The 21,972-nt window shown below is 37.4% G+C and overlaps 1 protein-coding gene across 4 annotated transcripts in view; it reads right to left on the reverse strand.

Annotated features, from left to right (window-relative positions):
- KCNIP4 (potassium voltage-gated channel interacting protein 4) overlaps positions 1 to 21,972 on the reverse strand; it is a 1,214,216-nt gene that overhangs the window by 1,136,726 nt on the left and 55,518 nt on the right. The gene's annotated exons all lie outside the window — the stretch shown is intronic.

Raw genomic sequence — 21,972 nt, forward strand, 5'->3', positions numbered from 1 at the left:
CAGAATGGTTATGTCACATTCGATTACAATGTACACAACATGTTAAGTCTAAAGCAGGAATTATTTATAGAACCCAACTTTCATTGTTAGAGCAGCTTCCTGAGACTGCTTGAATTCTTATTGTTCCCTCCTTCTCTAAATTGCTAAATGCATCTTATAATATTTTGCTGACTAATCTCAGTTGCCTCTTCACATTCACTCTCTGTCCTTCTCCATTATGCTGTATGAGGCCATCTGTCCAGACTGCTTTACCTGGGTTCCTGAGCTCTCTGGCTTTCAGCTGGTTTGGGGATTGATGGAGACAGACGTTAGAATATATGTTCTCTGGGATCTGACCCACAGAGGGAGAGAGAATGGCTGTGCTCCTTTAGATAAGGCTGTAACTCCTATCAGGAGGTGCTCCCCTACAGTGATAGCCACAGCTCTCGCCAGATTCTGGAAAAGGCTTCTTCCCCTCCCATTTCCATGGGTTAGTAATGGCTCCTGACATTTGCTACTCCTTGGGTGCTACACCATTCTATTTTGATTCTCTTTTTTACCCACATATTGGTAAATTGTTCTTTCACTTAACCTCTCTTCAATCACCCTATTTCATGCCAGGATTCTAATTTATATAAATATATATCACAACATTTAGCATTCTTTTTACTATTTTTTCTACCTTTCCATATTTCCCATCTGATTCCTGTATAAATTTGTAATTTCTAACTTGATTGTATTTCTCTGAGACAAGGAGTGTGCCACATCCTCTGGGCTCATAAGATTTCAATAGAGGGTAGGAATTGATGTGGTTCTTCAACTCTTATTGCTGGGAATGAGGCATATTTGAGAAGAGTTCTGACAACAAACAACGACAACTAAAAATTGTTGACAGCTCACTATCTGCCAGACAACTGTGACAGACATTTTCCCTATAAGTCTTGTGTTTTCTATAACTACCTTGTAAGTTATAACTTATTATTATCATTTCCTAAGATAAGGAATCTGAGGCACAAATGTAACTTAAACAAGGTCATAGAACTAGTCAGTAGAAAAGCCACAATGCAGACTTGGGTCTGTGTGATTCCTGAGTTCACGCCCTTTCCCACTATTTGAGATCATCACTCATAATGGACACCATGACTATTGCTCCAGTGAGCCAACTGATGCAAATGGAGCTGATTCTTCATTAGACACAGAGTCACCAGCAGCCAATAGAGACAGGATTTGATTAATTCTGGAATTAAATTCAGACAAATAAATAGATAGAAATAAGTATTTCTGTGGTTCATTTTTTTTTCATCTATTTACTCATAAAATGCTTTTCTACGTTGAAATAGTGGTGATTTGGACATGTTGCACTTAGTACTCCATATCTGTGAGTTGTATTAGGCATTTCTATACCAGTAGAAGTGATTTTTTTGGCACAATGTCTAGTATGCTGTAAGCACTTAATAAATATTGTAATCAATTAAGTTGTTATAGAAGCCTTCTTGTCACCGGAAATCAATGCCTGTGTTCAGCACTGAGAGAAGAACATTGTGTCCTTCACAAACAAATACGATTTTTGATTATTTGACGCTGAAAAATTAAATATAGCAAATTTTCAGATGAGTATAATTGCACTGTATTAATCACACAGGTCTGATTTCATTACAGTAAATGCTAATTTAATGTCAGATGCATTTTTTCTAAATGGCACTAGAAATGCTTTTACTTCACATGCCACATGAAAATATTTCAGATCATAGAATTTCAGAAAAAAATACAAGCTTATTGACTTAGGGGCATTTCAGGACAAGTAAAATACATTCAAATTACGGTCTACATAGAAAAAGGAGACTTCAGAAAAATCAATTTAAGTTCTTCATCGTTTTTGAACCATGGATCCCTTTCACAGTTTGGTGAAGCCTATGGCCTTCTTATCAAAACAATGCTTTCCAATGAATAAAAGAAAATACATAGGTCCATAAAGAAAATTAATTATATTGGAAAAAGCTATAAAAATATTACAGAAGTAATTTTGTGATATAGTGATACACTTCACTATAAATGTATTAACTATGAATACGTAGAAGTGGGTCAAATACTGTAATTTTTAACTATATCTGTAACAACTGCAATGTGATATTATGATTATGATTCTATCTATGATTTTATTGGAGGCAAAGTTGCACATAATTTCTGTGCTTTGTTGCTTACACACCCGTAATTTAAGAACCTTAAATTAACTAGAAGTTAGTAAAATAAAGATTAAATTTTTATTCCTATGTAAGTTCACTGAACCCTTAAATTCTATTGGTGGGTCCTAGGTTGAGAAACAGAAGCAGGATTGTAAGTGGAGTACTAAATGAGAAAATACACTAATTAGAAAGAGAGGAGGAAGGAAAAGATTCCCTTTCTCCGAGACTAAGTGCAAAGAAAACCGGGGCTATTCGAGTGGAATTAATTTTAGAGCCAAATATACTCTTGCTCCACAGAACAAAATAAAATGCTATTTTAAAAAAATAAGTTAAAATAGATTTCAAGCAGACTGCCTCATGAAAGTCTTTGAAAACAGAATGTGCTGAATTTTGAAGTGATTGACAGGATGAAGTGTTTTTTAAAATTTCTAATGTATATTTCATCATAAAAAGTGAGTGCAAGTTCAAAAAAAGAAAATGGTAGCACTATACATTTATTTTATATACATGATAAAAGCAAACATGTTTTGTCAGCGGGAGGCTTGAATATGGATTATTTATGTTAGCACACTCTCAAATTTGTAGTGATAACAGGCCATGTGCAAGCCAGCCCATCTGTTAGTGGCCAGACAATCTTAGACAGGCACCACTCAATTGCCTGGATTAGGAAAAAAAAAAACGATTAAAGATCAGCAAAGATACACTGACTAAGAACAGTATCAGCAGATTTAAAAATAGGTCTATTAAGACCAAATACTGGGCTGGGTGCAGAGGTTCACACCTGTAATCCCAGCACGTTGGGAGGCCGAGGTGGTGGATCACCTGAGGTAAGGAGTTCGAGAGCAGCCTGACCAACATGGTGAAACCACACTTCTACTAAAAATACAAAAATTAGCCGAGTGTGGTGGCGGGTCCCTGTAATCGCAGCTACTTGGGAGGCTGAGGCAGGAGAATTGCTTGAACCCGAGAGATGGAGGTTGCAGTTAGTCAAGATGGCACCATTGCACTCCAGCCTGGGCAACAAGAGCGAAACTCCATCTCAAAAATAAATAAATTAATTAATTAAATAAATAAAACCAAATACTGAGTTACTGTTCTCATTAAATGTATAACATAGTACCAAGGTTGGTTTTTTGGTGTCACCCTAGAATGGATCAGGAATTTAGAGGGAATATAGTAAGTATGACTTAACAGGACCAAATGGTCACCATAGTAACAATCTAGTTACTCTGTATCTTAAGTCTCTCCTCTTTTCCCTCTTTTCAATGGCCACACTGAATTTCGGGGCTCTTGGTTTTTCCTACCACTCTCCTTTGTTCTCTGGCAATGACTGCCCTCCTGCCTACCTGATTTTTCACCACTGCATACTCTGACCTGAAGAACTTAGTTCCATTTTAGTACAGATGACTAATCTCCCTGCAGATGCCTCTATTCTTCCTGGACCACCAGGTGTTCTCTAGTCCTGCTTCTGTTTCTAACCCTTCTCCTTTTACAAGAATATCTCTTAGATATTAAATCTTGGTCCAGCAAAAACCTAGAAGGCCTTTTCTCTCCGCGTCACACAATCTGATAGTAGACAGTGAGGAATGTTCTGGGGTTGTGGACAAAGAGCCAGAGTCTTCTCAGAACAATTCAGATATGCTGAGTGAGCACAGAGAGATTTCTGAGAACAGGAGGGTAAGAACTTCTGGAGAACACAAGGCCCATGGAAGCTTACACTTTCGTATGTGTGTTTTGGGTTGTTTTTTTTTTTTTTTTTTTTTTTTTTTTGAGATGCAGTCTCTCTCTGTTGCCCAGGCTGGAGTGCAGTGGCACAGTGTCTTGGCTCACTGTAACCAGTGGTATGGTCTCTGCTGACTGTAGCCCCCACCTTTCAGATGCAAGTCATTCTCCTGCCTCAGCCACCCGAGTAGCTGGGATTACAGGCATGCACTACCATGCACAGCTAATTTTTGTATTTTTAGAAGAGACGGAGTTTCACCATGTTGGCCAGGCTGGTCTCTAACTCCTGACCTCAAGCGATCCACCCGCCTCAACCTCCCAAAGTGCTGGGATTACAGGCGTGAGCCACAGTACCCGGCCTTGCCCTTTTGATTTGAAAATCACTGTGTCCTCTGATCAACGCTTTCTGCATACAGAATAGTTTTTGCATCTTCTGCCTATATTAATTAAGTTCATATTGTTTTCTGCTATTGGTCTGCATCCTTTCACCTACTACCATTACCCTTTCAAGAAGTATGTACTTTCTCTGTAAATTAATGTGCCTGGTCCCTTCCAGCTAAACCTAGCAATATGCAAGATGACAATGAGCAATGCTTTCAACAATTTAATTTAGCAAATTTACTACTTTAAAGCTTAGATCACTCTTAAGGCAATTTCTATATTTAAATCAATTATTTTATTTTCTTTTTATTCTGGACAACATGAACACATACATGAAGACTCATAGACAATACAATGAAATATGGTCAGACAAGCAAGCTACATGTACTTCCTACACCTTGTGGGCATCAGTACTCTCATTTCTACAAAAAGGACAGCGGATGTTATTAGAATGAAGTGAGATGAACATAAAGAAGTGAACTGAGTACTACTTAGTGGCTCCTTAATTGGGAGTTCCAAGACCCTTGTGGGTCCGTGGCAATACTTTCACGTACTTACGATGAAATTCAAAGAAAAATACAATGAATTTTTCAGAAGACAAAATTTATCCAACTAAAATATTGCTTTGTATCCTTAGATTATCATGTGCTGCCTACATTTTTGGGTAGAGCTCTTTCTTTTATAAAATCATTATGATTATAGACAGTAGCTTTTCCCCCCTTAGGTCCTTTATATTGCAAAATGAAAACATGAACATATGCCATGTGATCACAGTCCACTTTTTTTAAAAATTGCACACCCTCAAGGAACTTAGAGAGGTCTGAAAAGCTTAGATCCTTGTCATAAAGTAAAACAGTTTCTAAGCATAGTTGAACTCTTAGTTGTCTTGGAAGCTCAGAGGTATCACATTGAAACTAAGCAAACCCCATGAACTGGAAATGTTTTGGCAGTGCTACTCACCCCTATCCCTCAGCATCCTCTCCTTGTCAGAGGCCGCGGACCTGTGAGTCACTCCTCTCAAATAAGAGGCCAATCTGACCAGCATGGCTGCCCGCTTCAGGCAAGCCTGACTGTTGGCTAAAGAGTTCCCTGGACTCCTGCATTCAGACTTCTTGTCCAAACTTTAACTTGATAGATCGACTTCATCATTTTGTTCTGTTTTCCTGAACATAAAATCATGTCTTGCATATTGTAAAGATTTAGAAAACACAGGAAAGTATCAAGAAGGAAAATGGAACTCATCAATAACCCACCATTAAAGACAACCAATTTTTCCCTTTGAGTATTATTTTCTTGCATTGATAATTCATATATTATTCTTATTTTTATATAATTTGAATAACAATCTATTGATATGGTTTGGCTGTGTCCTCACCCAAATCTCATCTTACAGTTCCCATAATCCCCACATGTCATGGGAGGGACCTGGTGGGAGGTAATTGAATCATGGGAGCAGTTACCTTCACGTTAGTCTCATGATCGTAAGTTTTCACGAGCTCTGATGGTTTTATGAGGGGCTTTTTTCCCCACTTTCACTCTGCACTTTGCCTTCTTGCCGTCATGCAAAGAAGGATGTGTTTGCTTTCCCTTCCACCATGATCGTAAGTTTCCTGAGGCTTCCCCAGCCCTGCAGAAGTGTGAGTCAATTAAACCTCTTTCCTTTATAAATTACCCAGTCTCAGATATGTCTTTATTAGCAGCATGAGAATGGACTAATACATCTATGTATAGTTGACTGTCTTGCTTTTTAAGGAGATATGGCATGGGGAGACTTTTGTCATGCTATTAAGCATTCTCCGAAATAACTGCATTTATTGACCAAAAATGTTTCATCATATATTTTTTATTATTTAAAAATAGCCTAATGGAAATGTTTGTTTATAAATCTTTGTAAGAAAATATAATTATCATGGCAAGTAAGCAAATTAGCAGAATTATTGAGTCGAAAGGTATGAAATTTTAAGGCATTCCATGTAGTCAATGTATATTAGTTTTCCTCAATTATACTGTTACCATCAATATAAAAATGTCTGTATCGCCCATATTGGTACCTATTCTTAACCACGGTTAATGTGAAAATTGAAAAGCCAACAGCTAGTTATTTTTATATTTTCATCGCTAAAACCTACTGAGGTTGAACATATTTGATCTTTATTAGTCATAGCTCTTCCTTGGTCTTTGTTATACAGGTTGAATTAAGTTTTTTCAACATAATGTTGTTATTCTGTTTATTTCTAAGGGAAAAAGAAGAGAACAAAATGATATTAACTGAGAATTTACTGTATGGCACGTATAAAGCTTTATTCCAATCTTGTAGTAGCTCTCATAATTATTCTGGTGGATAGCCATCTAGGTTTCCCAGTAAATGGAAATGCTAGAATCCAAACCAGGTGTGTCTGTCTTGAAAACCTTGAGCTTCACAATCTGGTACACTTCCAGGAATGCTATCAATGTATGCAACTTAACAATGACTCTATAGTTTTAACCTCTTACTTCTTATGTGGATTTGTCAAGGGTAAAACTAAACCAGAAGTTGCAAAAATAAAGTTAAAACCCTTATTAATTGATAGTTTTCCATTCTTCCTTTCCCAAGAATACTTGCTTCTTTGTTTGGGAAGACATTTGTGCCGTTAAATTGTTAAGTTGTAATTGTTGTTGGAATATAGTTCATTTTTAAATCCTTATAGTGAATTATAATATTTTTTTAAGTCTCCAAGTTCTTAATTTCCTGGCTTTATTCTAAAAGAAATTCTCTTATTTCACTCTAGAGAAATTTTGCTGTTCTGTCTTGACTAATATTTTTCTTACAAATATGGCTGTCACTTGTTTTTTGCTAAGACATTATTCAGAGAAATTAACTCTTTATATTGAAATAATGCAAATGAATAAACGTGCTGTCATAATAGGGTAAATGTAGAGAGGCCAGCTTTTCTTCCTAATGTTAATATGTTGGATTATATGTGCGGTTTAGAAGCTAAATGTGAAGGCAGTGAAAGAAAAATAGTACCTTAGGATAAAATAGTAAATATTATTTTCAATCTATAAAATTATGATGAGTATTTGAAACCTTAATTTCAAACACATTCAAGAAAATATACTACTATAACTAGGTCACTGTCCTTGAATTTTCAAGGGCTTTTGACCTGATCTAATGATTCTGGTGAATAGACTAAATTGCCTTGATCACAACTATATAGTAATTGTTAAGTTGCACACGTTGATACGCACACAGTATTAAGCAGAGTTAAAAAGCAGTAGTATACCTGGGTTTGTGGAGATTACCTGGTAATAAAAACTCACAATGTAAATAAAGGTCATTTATGTATTAATAAGTTTCTAAATATGTTTTGGGTGAATTGCAAGTAGCCCATTGTTAATGACAGTTTCCCAAAACATCAACTTTAAAATCTCTGAGGCATCTTAGCCTTGACCCAAACTTAGCTCAATATTTTTCTGCTGCTTCATATAAAACAAATGCTACCAGGTACTCACAGAAATCTGAGAACCTGCCACTTTCATTTACTATAGACCCGTATCCCATGAACATATTAAGATGGGAAAAGACACTACGCATGGAAAAGATTATTTCCACACAAACTGGGAGGGATCAAGGCTGATTCCAATCAAAGGAAATTTGAATCTACTAATACTTATTAAGCAGAAATTGTATCTACTACATTTATAGTTGTGTCTTCACATGAAAGTGAGTGCAACTAAGTATATTATGTATGTGAGATGTTACCTCCTCTTTCTGGAATTACTGCACAGTTTAATAGACATCAAAGAGTAAGATTCATAAGAAGGAAAGCACTATGCTATGACATTTAACACTGGCTTATTCAATGCTCAACTGACTCATAAAGTGAGTGTTACTGTCTCACCACTGTGAGTGAAAAAATGAGGCTCAGAGTGATTAATTTGCTCAAGGTCACACAGCATTCAAATCTGGTAGGCAAGGGCTTGAACAGCCACTAAAGAAGATAGAAAGAAGCAGAAGACAGTGAAAAAAGCATTTTACAAAACATGAAGAGTTTTTCAAATTTTGTGTTTTGAGACTTAGTTGTTCTTTAATGTCTCCAAGGCAAAGTTCAAAGTTAAGAAAAATATGCATTTCAAGGAGAAGAAAAGGAGAAGAACTTTTGGAGTTGGGACACAGAAACATAAGTAGATGGGCAGGGGAAAAGCTTGCAGAAGAAGAAACGGAAGCATGTAGGAGACCAGACAGAATCAAAATAGAAACTGAGAGACTGTACCAAAAGTAGCCTAAAGCAGTCTTTCAAGTGGCTGAGTCCCTGACTTCTGTAGGGAAAGGGCAGAGGGAGTTTGAAGTACTGTGGACTTCAGGAAGCTTGGGCTTTATTTAAATGCATGGAGAGCTCATCAGCAAAAATGAAATGGAAGCCTCATCCATGAGTGGCTTTTCCTAAGGAGGGTCTCAAGAACTTCTTTTCCAGAATAACCAGACGTTGCCATGTGAGCTTCTGAGGTACTATAGTTTTGCTAATGTAGTAAAAACAAATATTAAAGAGCTCAACAGAACTTTTTAATACCTGATTTTTTTTCCCTGAAATTCACTTAAATTCCATGTAGTTATTTAGAATCTGGAAATAAAATTAAAATGTACCCTGAATAGACCTTATATTCTATGCTCTCTAGGCTCAAGAAATAACATTCTAAGACCAAAAGATAGATGTCAAAGAAAGGCAAATTACCTTTATAAAAGACATTTAAATGGACAAATTAAAAGTTTGTTTCTGAGTTTTTGTTTTTTATAAGAGACAAGGTCTGCCTCTGTCACTCTGGCTGGAATGCAGTGGCAATCACAGCTCGCTGCAGCCTTAAACTCTCAGCCTCAAGAGATCCCCCTGCGTAAGCCTCCCAAGTAGCTAGAACTATAGGCAACCACCAGCATGACTAGCTAATTATTTAAAAATTTTTTTTAGAAACGAGGGCTTACCAGTTGCCCAAGCCGGTCTCAAACCCTTGGCTTCAAGTGATCCTTTTGCCGTGGCCTCCCAAAGTGTTGTGATTACAGACATGAGCCACAGTGTCTGGCCTACAACATTTTTAAAGTTGGGATTGATAAAGGTATATTAATATAAGATTTTATATTTTAAAAATCTTAGATACACAGTCATGTGTGATGAGCCATTGCTCCTGTGTTCTGTTTGATCTAAAAGCAAAGAACTTACTTTCTTTGTGACTACTACTTTGGCAGACACATAATCCCAATTAACTTTGAACATATTTCCATTTTAGCAAATGTCATCCACAGTGCCACTGACTATCCACATTCTGTATCTTTTTTCGGCTATAGGCTTATTGAAAAATAGGGTGGAGGTCTTTCCATAGTGTTTGTCTTTACATTTGTGACTAACAAATTCCTGGCCTATAGCAATCACTCAATAGCTTATTGATGAAAAAACCTTCCAATCGACTGATGAATGAATGAAGTGAATGGAGAATGGATAGGGTGACCAAATGAATGGCCCAATAGAGACTTCTTTTTGGAATAAGCTACACACACATTAAATATTTCTGTTGTTAGAAATATTTGGGAATAGGTCACATCATCATTTGCTGGGAATATAGTAGCAGGAACTCAAACGTAAGGTAATCAAATAGATTAAAACTGCTTTGTAGGCTTCCTCCAAACTGACAGCCCTTCATCCTATTTACTGTTAATAGCATAAACGAATGTAACCTATCCGAGAGAGTTGTAGGAAGATATATTTTAGGATGATGATCATAAGCCCAACAACAATAACATACATTTGTTTCAAAGCATAAGTACTTCCCATTCGCTGGCGGCATAATGGCCAGTTCTTGGTGACAGGCTACTATGCGACATAACACTTCATTTCAAAGGAAGAAGATGGGGAATAGCGCATGGAGAAAGTTTGTACTCAGAGGGCCACTCAGTTCTGAGTGCTACAATGCCCAACAACCTCAGGAGGAGCACTTCCAGACAAGAAAGTACAATGGAGCCGTTGCCGTTAGAAGAAATGCCCTCCTCGTCTAGTCCCACAGTTAGAGGCCTGGTCTCGGCACAGTAGTTTCCCAAGATGGCCAGATGGATGGAGCTCATTATCTTTACAAAATTCCAAACGGGATAAATGGGACTTATTTCTTATTAATTGCCCAGTGGAGCTACCATTGAGGGTTCTAAATTTTGTTATTTACAATCATCAAATCAGCAGAAAGAAAAAGAGAAAAAAGAGGAAAGAAAGAAAGGAGGGATGGAGAGAATCCATTCAGCAGGTGATCTATGATAAAGGCTTAGACATTGTGTCTTCAGGACATGTTGCTAGGGCCAACCAGAAGAAAAGGAATGCCAACATCATCACTTGCTACTGTCCCCCTCTCTCACTACTTTCTAGTCATTCTGTGTCTCTTACAGATTCTGAAAGACGATGATGTCACCACCATAGTCACTGCCTTCCCTCTTCCTGAAACTCTCTACCACCAGGTCTTCAGAGGCTCCTGGCTCCAGCTCACTACTCAGGAGTCCATCTCAGTGATTCTCTGCCAACCAAAGTACAGTAGCCTCCCCTCCACTACTGTTATTTTCAAACTGGATTATTTAATTGGGTCCTTCATGGCACTTGTCACTATTTGTGTGTTTAATCCATTTACTTCCTTATGTTCCACTTTGCCCATTAGAATATAAGCTCCACAAGGGCAAGCAGTTTTGTGTTGTTCACTATGGCATCTCTAGTACTTTCTGCAATTCCTAGGATGTAACTGGGGTCCAATAAATAAATACGGAAAGCAAGAGGAAGGAAAGGAAACAGAGGCTGAGGAAGAAATACTTGTAGCATTTATCTTATTTTATAAAAGTCTTCCATAATTTCATTCAGTATTCATTTATCAAGCAATTATTATTGACTGCAGGAAGCCACTACATTCTGTAGAACTGAACATTGTTCTATTCGTGAAGAAAGTCTTATGAAAAATACAGATGCCATATTTAGTAAATGAGTAGTATTTTGCTTCATTGTTATTGCAAAATCCTAAAAAATGCAGCCACATCTTCATTTCTTGACCCTTGATCTACAACTCTTTCTTTGTCTTGTAGCCTAAGAACTGCAGGAAATAGAAATGAATCACTTTCCCACCAACTTCTATTTCTTGTCTTCTTGCCACGGGTTCCATTCACCCGCTTAAGCATCTTAAGTCAATCAAATTTTTATAACCAAATCTCCTTAACAAATGCAAAACTCACTTCCCACCAAACAACCCTAATTTAGCACAAACTTTAAATTTCAAAGGAAATTTGAACGTGCTTTGCTTTAAATGTCAGGACTAGATTTTCAGACAGAGTAATTAAGGGGGAGGAGACACTTCCTTCCAATAAAATAGATTGCTAGTTTGTGGAAAGTACTAAGAATATTATGTTTTTTTCCATATGCTACTAATGGGCATCCTGATGATCACATGAAGCTTGTTTCTTTGTCCTGATTGCCACGAAGATGAGAATATTTGCACTGAAATCCAAAGGATAGACATCCACTCTTAAAAGGCAGATCTATCAGCTTGTGTCTTCTATTACGCCTGCAGTTTTCAAGTATCATTACTCATTCTCACAACAATCCATAATCCCCTTGTCATGTGGATGAGGCTTGTGGATTATTTTTTCTTGCTATTATATAATATGTCATATTTCTTATATAAGTAAGCAGTTTTTTAGAACATGAAATTCTGTATTGTTTGGAATGAATGAGATTCATGCAGTTTTTGAAATGTTTTGGAAATTTTACTGAAACATATTATGATTTTCCAGGTTTAATGTTTAGAATCTGATCACTGTGACTGAAAAGTTATGTTATAAACTGATTTACACAGCATAATTTTCCAATTCATTGGGGGTGAAATTAAGCTCCAAAAGTGCCAAAAAGCTTTCAAGATGCCAGAAAACAAATAAAAAGCAGATCTTTGGAAATGTTTTTGCCCAACACAAGCATTTTTCACACTACATCCTATCTTCTCTCCAAGGCTGTTTTCTGAAGGTCCTTCCATTTCTCTAATTATATCAGAGACGGCTTCTCAGTTACTAAAATGCACTGTCCCTCTTCAACACTTAACCCTAATGTATTTTTACAGAGGGAGTAAGCGGATGGGTTTCTGCCAGCACCAGGGAGCTATAAACAGTTCCCACAGGGGGTGAGAGACAGGGTCTACATAAAGCCTCCATCAAAACTGTAAATCCCAAATCTGTGAATGCAAAGGTTTTCCATATTGAAAAGTGTGATCATGATCTTTGAGTCTTACCAAGAGATGTGACATTTAATAACTTTAAATATCTCCAAAGACTGACTTCAAGATCAGTGATATTCTCAGTGAAGTAAATGCACCCGATACCTGTGGCAACCATTGAGGGCACACACACACAAATTACATTTGGCTAAATTACAAAAGCTCTTCTTTTTATTTTTCATTTTTCTTCATTTTAAGATGTTCGTTATATTAGGAAACTGAGCCATGTATAATAAATGCTTTTGCTTTATAGAGTGTGAGCGTTCATTTGAAGACCACTGAAAAAACCGGATGAAATCAAACAGTCAGGAATACAGGCTAAAAGCCCTGGTCTTAATTAAAGATATACTAAGCAGCAAGCTATTGACATCATTGTCAGCTTCAGGACAAAGATAAAGTACAAATTCTTTTAAAAAGAGAAAACTGGCCAGGCGCGGTGGCTCGCGCCTGTAATCCCAGCACTTTGGGAGGCTGAGGCAGGCAGATCACAAGGTCAGGAGATCGAGACCATCCTGGCTAACACAGTGAAACCCCGTCTCTACTAAAAATACAAAAAAATTAGCCGGGCGAGGTGGCGGGCACCTGTAGTCCCAGCTACTCGGGAGGCTGAGGCAGGAGAATGGCATGAACCCGGGAGGCGGAGCCTGTAGTGAGCCGAGATTGCGCCACTGCACTCCAGCCTGGGCGATAGCGAGACTCTGTCTCAAAAAAAAAAAAAAAAAAAAAAAAAGAGAAAACTGACTTTGTGTAAAATATAGACTCTAGACACAAAATAAATAGAAAATGCTGTCTTTAAGAGTAGATGATAATGGCCTGGTGTCTTAGTCAGTTTGGGCTTCTGTAACAAAAGTACCACAGACGAAGTGGCTTAATCAACAGAGATGTATTTGTCATAGTTCTGCAGGCTGGAAGTCTGAGATCAGGGTTCCAGCACGGTCAGGTTCTGGTGAGGACTCTCTTCCTGGTTTGCAGTTGGCCATATTCTGGTTGTATCCTCACTTGGAGGGGAGCAGAAAGAGTTAGCTCTCTGGTCTCTTCTTACAAGGACACTAATCTCATTCATGAGTGTTCTAGCCCTAAGACCTAATCACCTCCTAAAGGCCTTACTTCAAACTACCATCACATTCGGGATTCGATTTCAACGTATGAATTTTGGGGGAACACAAACATTTAGTCCACATCACCTGGGGACAGGATGCTCCAAAGAGATTTTGAATGATGAATTTCACTCTTCCTCATTTTAGCTTCCTAAATTGTTTCAGACACAGAGACTTACGAAAGAAAACGAATACTTTCTCTTTAGTCATTGTCATGCTTAAGGAAATTATGCTGAACTCATTTGCATGGAGATGATTCAGCCTTCTGAATGATTTCCTTAACTAACACAGTTATTATTATAGATGAGGTTATATAATTGAAAAGCTTAAAAGAGGTTGTAACCATCCTTGATATATTCGAACTCATAAAGAAAATATTGCTGATGATCAAAACCAGTTGATTTTGCAGAATATTTGCTGATCATAAAAAGTCTTTACAATTACTTTTTGAATTTCAAACGTAAACTTAGGGCAATTGAGAAATAAAAAACTCCTGGTAAAACTTTCTACCTAGTGTTTTATCATTAGTTGTTCAACTATGATAGTTCATATTTATGTAACACTTACTATGTGCCAGGTACTGTTCTGATTCTTCTTCATTATTTCATTTTATTGTCACAATAACTTTATGACTTATGTATTATTAGGTATGATTATTATCACCGCTTTACAGGGAAGAAAATTAAGGCAGAGAGAAGTTAAGTGACTTACCCCAAGGTCTCACAGAGCTGGGATTCAATCTTTGCTCTTAAACTCACTAAACTAAACTGATTCTGAATAAGGATAAATAAGACAAGTTTAACACTCTGACTCATACACAGAATAACTTAAAGAAGAGTAAGGGAAAACTGGTGCAGGCCACAAGAATTACTTATGAAGGTCCTCTGTGGAACATTATGCAAAGTGTGTTGGATAATGTTTATCTTTTAACAACCAAAGTAGAACTGGTGACTAAATTCTCTCTGTGCCTAGACTCATAGGATGCAGATGCAATAAAAAATGAGTCAAAACTTCAGGTTCGTATTTCCATAATAATGTTGCACCCAAAGCCTTGTGAACACAAGAAGATAAAAGGAAACTAGAAAGAAACAAAACTTTCAAAAAGACCAGGACATATAAGGGTGATTAGGAGCCACTCTCTTCAACCGTTTTCCTTTGCCCTCAGGTGCAATCGTGTCAGAAGCAGTTAATTCTATACCCTCCCCTTTGCTACTTTCATATTTTGTATGCTCTGTGTCATTGCATTCACCATGCTATTATAACTGCCACACCTTCTGAAGGGCTTCTGCTCCTGCTCAGAGCTGGCCTACAGCTGCTGTCTTCATGACTCAGATAACTGCTCAAGGCTTTGCTTCCTCATCTCCAATCTGAAACTTCTATCTCGCTGAGCCTTTGTGGGCTTTGGCTTCATATCCAGTTTAGCTCTTTTTATGCAGTCACATGGACCACCTGTCAAGTTTTACTTTTACTACTACAAGTTGAGCATATCTGAAAATCTGAAACTCCAAATGCTCCAAAATTCAAAACTTTTTGAGCATCAACATGACACAACGACAAGTTAGCCTGAACACACTATTTTTTCACTATATTAATGGCATGTCATATTTTTATTGCTAAGTATTTACATGTGAATGAGTGTAAGAAAATGATTGCTTATAGGTATAATATAAATTTAGAGTCAGAAGTGACAGTGATGCCAAGCAACCACAGGTTATCCACGCAGGTGGCTGAGATAGTGACACTTTTGCTTTTCCATGGGTCAATGTATGCAAACTTTGTTTTATATGCAAAAATTATTGAAAATATTGTATAAAATTACCCTTGGGCTATGTATATAATGTGTATATAAATCATAAATGAATCTCATGTTTAGATTTGGGTCCCATCCCCAAGACATCTCATTAATTATGTATATGCAAGTATCTTAAAATCTGAAAAAAAAAATCTAAATTCTGAAACACTTCCGATTTCAAGCATTTTGGATAAGGGATATTAAACCTGTACTATTAATAGCTACCTGAAGACATTGCATTAGGTACCCAACACTCATTTACCACAAATGTAGATCAACCATGCAAGGCAAGAGCTATCAACCCTATGATCCTAATATAGAAGGGAGGCCAGAGAAGGTTTCTCTTCGGGACTGACATTTGAGCTGATAGCTTAAGTACGAAAAGGGTTTCAACCTTGTGAATACTAGAAACAACTACCCCAGGCAGATGGTTCAGAACATGTAAAGATTTTCAAGTAGGAAAAAACCTAGAACTAACAATAAGCTAATGTGGCTAGAGAAAAACCTGTGAGGGGCAGAGCAGCAGAGTGGCCCAAGAAGGGACCATGCAGGCCAGGCAAGACTGAATAATGCTGGCTTCATGATGTATTTCCTCCACTCAACTACATACTCAGTAATGCCATAGACCATGTTTCCACGTTTGATTCATGTGGGCTCCCAGAGTCTAGCATATTTGCTCACCCTTAGTGTTAGTTTGGATATTGGTTTTGGAATTGCTGGTGGCATCGATGATGAATTTGTTGTTGGTATCCACGATGGAATTGGTGGTGGTACTGGCGATGGAATTCTAATGGGATTGCTGGTCATATTGATAGAGGTATTGTGGTAGTACTACTATTCACTAGAGCAGAAACACAGTGAATGTCTACTGATGATCACCCCCTAAATGAAGACCTGTCTTAATGTACCATATGTTACAATTCATATCATTCAGAGGCAAATGATAGTTAACACTGAAGCCTAGATGAGAAGGTGAAAAGCAATTAAAATGATTCACCTGGTTTTATTAACATGCTTGACCAGAGGCAGACTTAGGAATTTGGAAAAGCTGAATTTAAATAATTTATATTCCTTAATGACCACATCCCCAGCATAATTCTTTCTGTACTTCTGGAATATGCTCTAACTCTTGTGTAAATATAGTCTGACTCTCCTTGAATCTCTTAAGTGTGATGTCATCTGGGAATGTTCTTCATAGAAATAACAGATTTCAAGAGCCTAAAGACCAATTTTATATTTCTATTAGTAATTTGGTATTCATCCAGATGGGGAAAGGGACCAGAAAATATCCTCTTTCATGAGAATGTTATAAATCACAAATTCCCTTAAAAATTTACAGGCAGCTTCATACTGGATACTACTACAAGGATAAGAAAGACACAGTCCCTGAACTTTGTACCCATCTAATGATACCACTTATTCAGCACCACATACTTGTATTAAGCACATCATGTCTATTATATTATTTAATCTAATGGAAATGTTATAATTCCAATTTTATACTTTAGGAAACTGAGGCCTAGAGAACTGCCTTTCCTCTTGGGAAAAGCATGCATTTATGTCAGCCAGACCCCGATGGATTTCAATAGTGATGGTACAATGTCCAAGAAGCTGAAGAAGAAACCCAGAGCCAGAGAATGAAACATAGGGTTTATTGAGGATACTTACATACAGGGCAGTTCAGTGGTGGCAGGGTAGACAAAAGAATTGTGACCATTTCTAAAAAGCATGCAGTTTATATAGCATTTTAACTTAGCTGTCTCTTCCAGCAACTTCCACCTGGCAACCTTCATTTAACCCAAAACAAACAGCCTAGATACTCTATATGGCCTGTGTTCCAAGGGACGGGCTAGAGGTTCAGATGTTCCTCATATATAAGGAATGAATCCCTGGGTTGAACACTCTTGGATTTCTTAGATGTTCCTCATAGATAAGGAATGAATCCCTGGGTTGACCACTCTTGGATTTCTTAGATGTTCCTCATAGATAAGGAATGAATCCCTGGGTGGACCACTCTTGGATTTCCTAGATGTTCCTCATAGATAAGGAATGAATCCCTGGGTTGACCACTCTTGGATTTCTTAGATGTTCCTCATAGATAAGGAAGGAATCCCTGGGTTGACCACTCTTGGATTTCTTAGACTCCCCATAGGGTCTAAGAATAGAATTCAGGGTATGCTTAAATTAAGTGACTGCTGTCAGGTATATCTGCCATACAACTTGCCATTCATGAATCTCACCTCCCCCCCTTGCTCCTTGGATAAAGAACCTGGGAAACACTTAAGTATTGCTTAGTATATCAATGAACCTTAGAACTAAGGATACAGGGTCTATGGGTGAGAATTCCATAGGAAAGTTCCATAGGGTTCTTCGGATCCCTAAGAAAGGAGTCAGGGACAAAGAAACACCTGAAGGATAGACACTGGCGATGAATCTGAAGTACATATGGGCACACCCTCTCTGAGCAAGGTGACAGATTTTCACCAGTGTATTGTGTAGAGTGAGGCCAGGACTTGGAGGGAATGGAATACCCGTCTAAATGCACAGGGTCAAACAATGATCAGTTAACCTCAACGAGTAAACAATTAATTCATTAAGCATTTTGTGTTTTTTTTTCTCATAATATTTTGTCCAAAGGAATTTAAAGCAAAAATCTGTATCAAATAAGAGAAAACCATTTGCTGAACTCTACCCATAATTCTTCTATGCCTGGCTCACTGGTTTCTGAAATTCTACAATCAGAAAGTTGTCCCTTTAAATCAAAGCACTATCCTTAGAAATAAATTAGGAATAACTAGGCGTGGTATAACATAGAGTAAATTAATTTGCCTTTGTCTCTTTTTCAGAACAGCTTTGATTAATTAAGTTGAGAGTTGTGGTAAGAATTATAATTAAGGAAAAAGGAGAAAGTTTGGAAGGGAAAGGCTAGGGGTGATTTCTGTCAACTTACAGTTTAAAAATTACCATGTGAAAATCTCTGGATTTACCAAGGTACATCCCTAATAGAAATATGTACATTCTTTTATTATTATTATTATTATACTTTAAGTTTTAGGGTACACGTGCACAACGTGCAGGTTTGTTACATATGTATACATGTGCCATATTGGTGTGCTGCACCCGTTCACTCGTCATTTAGCATTAGGTATATCTCCTAATGCTATCCCTCCCCGCTACCCTCACCCCACAACAGGCCCCAGTGTGTGATGTTCCCCTTCCTGTGTCCATGTGTTCTCATTGTTCAATTCCCACCTATGAGTGAGAACATGTGGTGTTTGGTTTTTTGTCCTTGCGATAGTTTGCTGAGAATGATGGTTTCCAGTTTCATCCATGTCCCTACAAAGGACATGAACTCATCATTTTTTATGGCTGCATAGTATTCCATGGTGTATATGTGCCACATTTTCTTAATCCAGTCTATCGTTGTTGGACATTTAGGTTGGTTCCAAGACTTTGCTATTGTGAATAGTGCCACTATAAACATACGTGTGCATGTGTCTTTATAGCAGCATGATTTATAATCCTTTGGGTATATACCCAGTAATGGGATGGCTGGGTCAAATGGTATTTCTAGTTCTAGATTCCTGAGGAATCACCACACTGACTTCCACAATGGTTGAACTAGTTTACAGTCCCACCAACAGTGTAAAAGTGTTCCTATTTCTCCACATCCTCTCCAGCACCTGTTGTTTCCTGACTTTTTAATGATCGCCATTCTAACTGGCGTGAGATGGTATCTCATTGTGCTTTTGATTTGCATTTCTCTGATGGCCAGTGATGATGAGCATTTTTGCATGTGTTTTTTGGCTGCATAAATGTCTTCTTTTGAGAAGTGTCTGTTCATATCCTTTGCCCACTTTTTGATGGGATTCTTTGTTTTTTTCTTGTAAATTTGTTTGAGTTCATTATAGATTCTGGATATTAGCCCTTTGTCAGATGAGTAGGTTGCAAAAATTTTCTCCCATTCTGTAGGTTGCCTGTTCACTCTGACAGTAGTTTCTTTTGCTGTGCAGAAGCTCTTTAGTTTAATTAGATCCCATTTGTCAATTTTGGGTTTTGTTGCCATTGCTTTTGGTGTTTTAGACATGAAGTTCTTGCCCATGCCTATGTCCTGAATGGTATTGCCTAGGTTTTCTTCTAGGGTTTTTATGGTTTTAGGTCTAACATGTAAGTCTTTAATCCATCTTCAATTAATTTTTGTATAAGGTGTAAGGAAGGGATCCAGTTTCAGTTTTCTACATATGGCTAGCCAGTTTTCCCAGCACCATTTATTAAATAGGGAATCCTTTCCCCATTGCCTGTTTTTGTCAGGTTTGTCAAAGATTGGATAGTTGTAGATATGCGGCACTATTTCTGAGGGCTCTGTTCTGTTCCATTGGTCTATATCTCTGTTTTGGTACCAGTACCACGCTGTTTTGGTTACTGTAGCCTTGTAGTATAGTCTGAATTCAGGTAGCATGATGCCTCCAGCTTTGTTCTTTTGGCTTAGGATTGACTTGGCAATGTGGGCTCTTTTTTGGTTCCATATGAACTTTAAAGTAGTTTTTTCAAATTCTGTGTAAAAAGTCGTTGGTAGCTTGATGGGGATGGCATTGAATCTATAAATTACCTTGGGCAGTATGGCCATTTTCACGATATTGATACTTCCTACCCAAGAGCATAGAATGTTCTTCCATTTGTTTGTATCCTCTTTTATTTCATTGAGCAGTGGTTTGTAGTTCTCCTTGAAGAGGTCCTTCACATCCCTTGTAAATTGGATTCCTAGGTATTTTATTCTCTTTGAAACAATTGTGAATGGGAGTTCACTCATGATTTGGCTCTCTGTTTGTCTGTTATTGGTGTATAAGAATGCTTGTGATTTTTGCACATTGATTTTGTATCCTGAGACTTTGCTGAAGTTGCTTATCAGCTTGAGGAGATTTTGGGCTGAGACGATGGGGTTTTCTAGATATACAATCATGCCATCTGCAAACAGGGACAATTTGACTTCCTCTTTTCCTAACTGAATACCTTTTATTTCCTTCTTCTGCCTGATTGCCCTGGCCAGAACTTCCAACACTATGTTGAATAGGAGTGGTGAGAGAGGGCATCCCTGTCTTGTGCCAGTTTTCAAAGGGAATGCTTCCAGTTTTTGCTCATTCAGTAGGATATTGGCTGTGGGTTTTAGATAGCTCTTATTATTTTGAGATACATCCCATCAATACCTAATTTATTGAGAGTTTTTAGCATGAAGGGTTGTTGAGTTTTGTCAAAGGCCTTTTCTGCATCTATTGAGATAATCATGTGGTTTTTGTCTTTGGTTCTGTTTATATGTTGGATTACATTTATTGATTTGCATATGTTGAACCAGCCTTCCATCCCAGGGATGAAGCCCACTTGATCATGGTGGATAAGCTTTTTGATGTGCTGCTGGATTCGGTTTGCCAGTATTTTATTGAGGATTTTTGCATTGATGTTCATCAAGGATATCGGTCTAAAATTCTCCTTTTTTGTTGTGTCTCTGCCAGGCTTTGGTATCAGAATGATGCTGGCCTCATAAAATGAGTTAGGGAGGATTCCCTCTTTTTCTATTGATTGGAATAGTTTCAGAAGGAATGGTACCAGCTCCTCTTTGTACCTCTGGTAGAATTCAGCTGTGAATCCATCTGGTCCTGTACTTTTTTTGATTGGTAAGCTATTGATTATTGCCTCAATTTCAGAGCCTGTTGTTGGTCTATTCAGAGATTCAACTTCTTCCTGGTTTAGTCTTGGGAGGATGAAATATGTACATTATTACCAAAGATATGTTCCAGACTGTTGAGAGAATGCTATTGTCAATAGCTAAAAAACTGAAACTGCCAAATTTTCCACCGATACTAGAATAAATAAAATAATTGTATATTCATGCAAAGAACCAAGGGTAAATTAACTATTGCTACATAAAACAACATGGATGAATCTGACAGATGTCAGATGTCATGATCAACAAAAAAAGGCCTACATGAAAGAGTTCGTATTAGGTGATTCAATTTATCCAAATACAAAAAAAAAAAAAAAAAAAAAAAAACAAAAAACGTGAATGAAGCTATGCTGTTAGAAGTCAGGATTGCGATTACCCTCTCAGGGCAGGGCAGTTAGTGACTGTTGTAGAACAATAGGGAAGTTTTTGTGGTGCTCGTTAGAGTGTGTATGTTTGGTGTGTGAAAATTCCTGGGGCTCTACATTAATGACATGGCCATTTTCTGTATGTATATTATGACTTAAAAATAAAAAAAGCAAAAGCAAAAAAGTTAAAAAAAAAAACAACTATTGATTTTGCATCAGAAGTTTACCTAAAAAATTAGGTCCCAACAGGTTATACAATCTTAGGTGATCACTTAACCTGTGTAAGTCTTAATTAAGTTGTCTATAAAATAGGTGCCTATCACAACGGATTAAAATAGATTACAAATCTTAATATGCTTTGTAAATTATAAAGTTCCGTACAACTGTTAATTATTTAGACCAGTGGTTTGCAACTCTTGCTGTGATTAAGATTCACCTAAGAAGATTAACAGGGGCAACTAAATAGGTATGTTATTCC

Source organism: Symphalangus syndactylus, chromosome 16 (genome assembly GCF_028878055.3).
Source record: "Symphalangus syndactylus isolate Jambi chromosome 16, NHGRI_mSymSyn1-v2.1_pri, whole genome shotgun sequence".
Taxonomy (NCBI): Eukaryota; Metazoa; Chordata; class Mammalia; order Primates; family Hylobatidae; genus Symphalangus; species Symphalangus syndactylus.